At 35.8% G+C, this 7350-nt stretch overlaps 1 long non-coding RNA gene across 4 annotated transcripts; it reads left to right on the plus strand.

Moving 5' to 3' along the window:
- Positions 1-2850: 2850 nt before the first annotated feature.
- LOC107484093 (uncharacterized) lies at positions 2851-5777 on the plus strand. Of its 4 annotated transcripts, none has more exons than XR_008008549.1 (6): positions 2851-2990; positions 4106-4299; positions 4414-4523; positions 4714-4819; positions 5373-5479; positions 5576-5777. It is a non-coding gene; the product is annotated as an uncharacterized LOC107484093 (long non-coding RNA). The 4 variants fall into 4 exon arrangements; XR_001591028.3 differs by having other exon boundaries at positions 5387-5479; XR_008008550.1 differs by having other exon boundaries at positions 5394-5479.
- Positions 5778-7350: the final 1573 nt, after the last annotated feature.

A 7350-nucleotide genomic window follows, 5' to 3' on the forward strand; every position in this document is an offset into this window, starting at 1 on the left:
GACCATAGCTTGCTTCATACCAACAATCTCTGTGGGATCGACCCTTACTCACGTAAGGTTTATTACTTGGACGACCCAGTACGCTTGCTGGTTAGTTGAACGGAGTTGTGTCCACACATAGCAAAGAGCCATAATAATTATTCCATACAACAACAAAGAGTACTACATTGATGTGATCACAATTTTGTACACCAAAAAGACAATAAGTTTCTTCTAAAACTCTATCTTTGGAACAAAATTTCACTAATTTTAATTAAAACTCTTATGTTAAATTTGCTTGAAGTTGTATTTGGAACATGATTTTTAAAGCTAAAGAACACACAACCTGTGAGAATTGAGTCTTTATGCATAGTTACATTATTTAACCATAAACAATTATATACCCCAATTTGAATCTTTGGTTAGCTTAAGATAGAATTGTGTGTGCTAATTAAGTATGGAAAATTGTGGAAACAAAAGATAATAAGGGGATATGTCATGATAATATAATGGGAATATGGACACCTACTCATGTGAAACTATGAAAATAAAAAAATACATGTGCATTGATAAGCTATGTTTAAAAAAAATAATATTCAATATATAAATAAGGGGACAAAATTACCCCAATGTTGAGTTAAGAATTCAAAGGTCAATGCGTGTATGATAGAATTAAAATAAATAGTTGATACATGAGTATGGAATGTTGATAAAATTAAAATAAACAGTTGATACATGAGTATGGATGTGAAAGAGAATTCTGGGTAGCTAGGTACGAACTCCATAGTTATATAAAATACATAGGTTATGTTAGAGTTTGAGTTAATTAAAGATTCAATTTATAAGCTCACTTAAATATATATGTATCCTTACCTTTACCTTGGCCACATTACAACCTTGAAAAGACCTTATGATGTTGCATTGGTATATTAAATGTTGTTGATTGATTAGGAAAAGAACAAAATTTAGGGAGCATGATTAGAGAAGGATAGAGTGATTATCATATACACTGGAGAGATTAGAATATACATACATCATCAGTGAGGGTTCAATGCTTAAAATTCTATGTTCCAATGGTTTATAATGTGTTTAATTGTGTGGTTTTATCATGATCTTTACCCACTTATTCATATAATTAGCATGCATTTATATTTCCTTCCTAAAATTATTACATGATTGAAAACTTACTTCCTAGAGACTTTTAATTAGGTATTTTAATTCTCCTTTATCCCATTCGATGCCATGATCTGTGTGTTAAGTGTTTCAGGCTTTATAGGGCATGAATGAATTGGAGATTGGAAAGGAAGTTTGCAAAAATGGAAGGAATACAAGAAATTAAGGAGATGACCAGCGAGAAGTGACGCGGCCGCATGGCTCACACGACCGCGCGAAAGAGAGGAAATCGCAGTGACGCGGCTGCATGGCTCACGTGACCGCGCAGATTGGAAAAGCATAAGTGACGCGGAGGCATGGACGACGCGCCCGCGTGGGAAAGCAAAACACCGAATGACGTGTCCGCATGAATGACGCGACCGCGTGGCGTGCGCGATCTGCAGATTTTCAGAAGTCGCTGGCAGAGTTTCTGGGCCGAATTTCAACCCAATTTTCGGCCCAGAAACACAGACTAGAGCCAGGGAACATGCAGAAACAGGGGAACAATTTTCATTCTGCATAATTTTTAGTTTTAGATCTGAATTGGCTCCTCCCCTAGGTTTTTATCACTTGACATTCATAATTAGGGTTTTTGAAGATTTTGCTTTTTAGCTTTTGAGAAGAGGCCACCTCCGGTACTAGTCATTATACTTTGCTATTTACTTTTTACTTATTCTTCCATGTTTTTAATCCCCCTAGAGTTGACATTGGCTTATTTTTACAAGTTATTAATATAGACTACTTTTATTTTTAATTAATCCTTTTCATTATTATTTATCATGTCTCTTTTTAATTCCTTTTCCTATGTTATGAGTTCTACATTCACAATGAGCGAGTAGTCACTACAAGAAAAAAGGCCTATGGCCACGCTTCAAAAGCGTGGCCAAAAGTGGTCAATAACCACGCTTTTATGAGGGTGGCGATAGATAAGAGATTTGGCCACTCTTTTTTTTGTCACGCTTCAAAAGTGTGGCGAAAAGGATCAATGGCCATGCTTTTGTAAGGGTGGCAATTGATTAGAGAAAAGGCCACGTTTTTTTCTGCCACGCTTCAAAAGCGTGGCCATAGAGAGAAACAAGGACGTTTTAAAAGCGTGGCGACAGGGTTTCATTATGGCCACGCTTAAAAAGCGTGGCTATATGCTGGTACACCATTGCCACGCATTAAAAGCGTGGCCAAAGGTTTCTTTACTGCCACGCTTCAAAAGCGTGGCCGTAGAGGGCAACAATAACGTTTTAAAAGCGTGGCGAGAGGGGCCCCAACCAATTGACCCAAACCCGGCTCCCAACCCGAACCAAACCCGGCCCCCAACCCTGTCCCCAACCCTAATCTCTCTTTTCCCTTCGAAACCACTAACCCTAATCTCTCTTTCACCTTCGAAACTACTCGCCTGTATCGGAAGGGCTCCTCCCTTTGCCCTTCGCCCTTCGCCTTCGCCTTCGTCACTGATGGAAACCACTTCTTCTTCATCTTGTTAATCTTCGTACGCTTCTTCTCTTTCTTGTTCTTCTTCGAATCATTGTGGATCTCTCTGTTCACCTTCAAGCTCCAGCAAACACGGTCGACGGCAAGCTCTTCCCTCTTCTTCTCCTCCAAGCCCTCTCAGCCGCGCTTCCGCCGCCGTTGGTTGCCATTAACGTTCGCGTCTTCGTTCAGCCATCGTCTTCGTTCGCGTTCTTCGCCGTTCAAGTTTGCTCGGCGTTCACCATTCGCGTTCAGTCGCCGTTCACCATTCGCGTTCACTCGCCGATCACCGTTCGGGTTCGGGTTCGTCTGGAAGCCACGTTGCCCTGCTTCAAACTCTGCGACCAACCCGTGCGCTCCACCTAGCCGTCGAACTGCTTTCTTTTGTCGCCGCCGTGAGTTCCCTAAACCCACCACCAGACAATACACTCACACAACACCAATACTCTGCTTGAAACTCTGCAACTTCTTATTTCTATTACAATAAGTAACTATTTGATTTGGCAGTGATTTGGATTTTTTTCATAGACTGAATTAAAGTATACAATAGTTATGTTCTCTTCTCTATCACATTGATACTAAGCTTTGAATTCTCTTATTTCGTTTCAAGTTTTCCGCACTCAACATGTTTGATGAAATGCTTTAACCATATTTCGGGTTGGTTTTATCATTTCTAGCTTTTAGAAACTTAGTAAGTTGATTGCATGTGAAATTAGAATAATTGGATCTTAGTAATTAGGAAATTTTAGCTGCAAAAATAGCATCTTTGTAGAAAACATATTAGCATGATGATTCCACTTGCATTAGTGTTCTTCTAGTAAATTTTAACTGTTATTGTGAACTTGTTAATTTGTTAATTGTTCTTGTGTTGTTGTTCTGTTGTTCTTCTGTTATTTTTAATTTTTTTTTGTTTTTGTTGTGATTTTCTGTTCTTGAACTTGATAAGTTGATAATTTGCTAAATTGTTGGGCTGCTGTTGTTTTAATTTGCTAAATTGTCAGGTTGCTGCGATTTAATTTGTTGGATTTTCTATTTAGGTCTTGTTCTTGTTTATTTGCTAAATTATTGTTGTGTATTTATTGTTGTCTTTGAGATTCTTGCTGGATATTGGTGATCATTGATTTATTATATGCTTCATGTTTTCATTGTTTTCTTCTTCTGAAGGAAAAAAATTCTGTTTTCATTATTTTGTTGATTGTTTGTTTTGTTTCAGAAATCAATTTTTTGTGATCAATGCTCAAACTTTAAATGCTGTTCTGTTGGTTTTGCAGTGTTTGTTTTGTTTCAGAAATCAATTTTTTGTTATCAATGCTCAAACTCTGAATGTTGTTCTTTACAAAGAGTTGTTTATCTTGTTTCTTTAAATAGCTATGTAAGTTTAACTTGCAGAAAATGTATTAATAAGCTAGAATGTGAGTCAATTTTTGAGCATTTTTCTATTTTCTGTACTAAATTTTGGACTAGCAACTGTGATTATTTGAACTAATTAGTTACCTTTATTCTTGCTCAGCATGGCACTCTCGGGGCACTTGTCCAAGATTCTGTTAAGAGCCACTACTAGACCCTGTTTTACTGTGCACCCACCCTCCGCCACTGCCGCTACCCCAGTGCCACCACTAGGCCGCCACCGTGTTGCTCCGGCCATTCACTCATCATCATCAATCTTTCCCTTCCCTTCCCCTGTTCCAATTCCCTGCTTCCCAGGTTCCCCTTTCATCTCATTTGATTTTATTTCTCTTAAGTGAATTAATAATGAAGAAACTCAGGTTACACGTTATAATGACACTCTTTAACATTTTGTTCTTGTTTTGATTTCAGGGTGAGATGTGTTGAAAGTTCAGTGTGTTTGTTCAGGAAGGGAATGTGCTGAATAATTATATTAAAAGATGGATTTAGGCATTCTTTTCTTCCTCTTTCACACCCTGCAGGTTTTGACAGCTACTAAAATTAGATATTGGAGGTTTTGTTCAATTAGATGCTAGGTTTTGACAAGTCCCCATGAGATGTAATGGCAAAAGAGAATTGATAGGCACACAGTTTCTTCTTGTTATCATGCTATATAAAAAACATGTCTCAGTTGTGGTGGTTTGGTTTGGTTTTTGTTGTTTTCCATTGTAGGAATGCTATTGATTCCTCTTTATTCAAGCAATGGTTGCATAACTTGCAAAGTGAGATTGGGATTCTAGCTGATGGCACCTTGGCTCTGAGACAAGTTCTAATTCAGGTAATTGCATCATCAGTGTTTAAAAAGTGGATATAATTTCTGATAATTAGGCCTTGTTAATTGGTAATTTAAGTAACTGACTATCCTGTTAGTCTTCTAGTCTTATTCATGTTCTCAAATCAAAATCAACGAAACTAGTTGGACTCTTTTTGGTGTAAACAGGGTGTAGACATGTTTGGAAAGCGCATTGGGTTTCTCAAATTTAAAGCTGACATTTATAAGCCAGTCTATGTTTCCATTTTCTTGTGTTAATTTTAGCAAGGGGCTATGAACTAATAGACATTTTACCTGTTATGCTCTATATATATTATTCAAAAATAGCTTCTTGTGCTTCAATATCCAAAAATTGGATTCCTCATCATGGCAAGCAATGTATTAATAGTATTTGATTCATAGGCATACCACATTCTGAGCTATGTGGTATCTAAAATGCACAACTATTAGGATCTTTTGCTTCTTACCTTATGTTCTCAGGCATCCATCATTCCTCTTTTGCTTGTAATTTCTGTGCACTTGCACCTAATGCTGATTTCTTTCTTTATATATAATAAAGTAAACCGTGATTAGGTTCCAGGTATTGTATTTGCAAGAGGACCTGCTGTGACTATATTGATACTTCTGGAATCAGATGGTGAAACTTATGCTGTCCTTACTGAACAGGTTCTTCGATGTTGGATCCTTGCAGAGAGAACTATGTTTTTTTTCAAACATTTTAACTAGAGTTCCATATTATGCTTATTATTTTTTATTTATCAGGCAAGGGTTCCTACTGGAAGAATTATTTTGGAATTGCCTGCTGGAATGACAGCACCTGAGGAATTAGCAAAGGTCCGTCTAATTGTAAGTTTATTTTATTGGTATTGGTAGTTTGGTACTATCAATTTTTTAAGCAACACTAGTTTTACATGCATGGGGATCAACTCTGCTCAAGGTGTTTCCAGTTTTCTTCTATTTTTAATTTCTCTAGTTTCACTATCCATTGCCATTACCTATTAATTTTTGGTATAGTATCCCTAATAACAATAACAAGACGTTCATGTCGTTGGAGTTGAATTTAGTTTTGAAACCGAAAAATCCATATCTCATGTATAAATTCTGGTATTTAAATTAAAGATTTTGCTAGCGATTGGCTTTTAAGTAGTTAAGAGTAGAATGTTTTTGCATAGAAAATTAAGCAGTCCATCAAATTTATCAACCTTTAAAAGTTTTTCTACTTGTGGATTTTTAAAAAGTAGTAAAACTCTTCAGAATATTGATAAGACCTATGGATTTAATTGGAAGAGAGGAAAGTGTAACAATGTAACATTGAGTAATATTGAACAAATGAAAATTATGTGGTATTTTCTTTTGATATTTATCTATTTAGTAATATTAATTTATCATATAAGGCGGCATAAGGAAATATAATTAAGAAAGGGAAAATGATTGAAAAATGCTTTCTTTATTTCAATATACATGTCAAGTTTTTTTTTATAGTAGAATGTGAACCTGGTTTAATTTGAAATTGTTAATACATGCATAAATTAGATTATTTCTTATAATATTTTTATATATATCGATTTTGTTGGTTCAATTTGTTCTTGATATTTTGCTGCAGGCTAGTATTGGAATAGATAACTTGAACGCTTAATGCACAAAGTGGAGCAGTTTTAGGTTGATTTTGATCTTTTACTAAGTATTTAGGTTGATGATCATCTCTATTAGTGTAATTTGATATATTATGAGCAGTTCTAACTTGTATTGTTTCTGTATTTTTCTTCGATTTTTAGTTTTGGAATTTGAACTCGAGATTTATTTTGTATTTGAGTAATAGTTTTTTAATGTATAAAACAATTATAGTAAATTATATATCTCACTAATTATTGTTTGATTTGTCTTGTAATAAAAATTGCATACTATATTTATAGGTTTGGTAATAAAAAGGATTGAAAATTTATAGTGTAGCAATGAAGATCAAGTAAGGGAAAGAAATTTTTTTTTTTAATTTAACAAGGCTTTCGCCACACTTTTAAAGCGTGGTTGTATAAAGCGTGGCCGTATCTCTTCCTATTGCCACGCTTTAAAAGCGTAGCTGTATCTCCACCTATTGCCACGCTTTTACAGTGTGGCCAGATCTAAGCGTGGCCATATCTCTACCTATCGTGTAACACCCTACCATACAGAGTCTTATGCTTAAGTCATAATTCAAAGATGGCAAGGTATTACGACCTCTAAAATAAAAGTTTAGTACATATAGTAGTATGAATGATTGATTATAACTAGGAGCCTTTGTAGAAAAAGGGGTAAACAAAAACCGCAACTCGAAAGCGCAACACTCCGATCGATAACGTAACGAACAAAGATAACCAACGCGTGATTATGTATATACAAAGGAGTGTCAAAAACAGGAATATCAAGACTCAAGATCCGGCTGCGAAGATAACCGGTCCGAGCATAACAATATATACATATGATAAAAATAAGGAAGATCCCAAGGAAACCCAAAGGGACACCAATACATAAAACCTATTCTCCAAAATCTCCCATAAGAG

This window comes from Arachis duranensis, chromosome 4, assembly GCF_000817695.3.
Source record: "Arachis duranensis cultivar V14167 chromosome 4, aradu.V14167.gnm2.J7QH, whole genome shotgun sequence".
NCBI lineage: Eukaryota > Viridiplantae > Streptophyta > Magnoliopsida > Fabales > Fabaceae > Arachis > Arachis duranensis.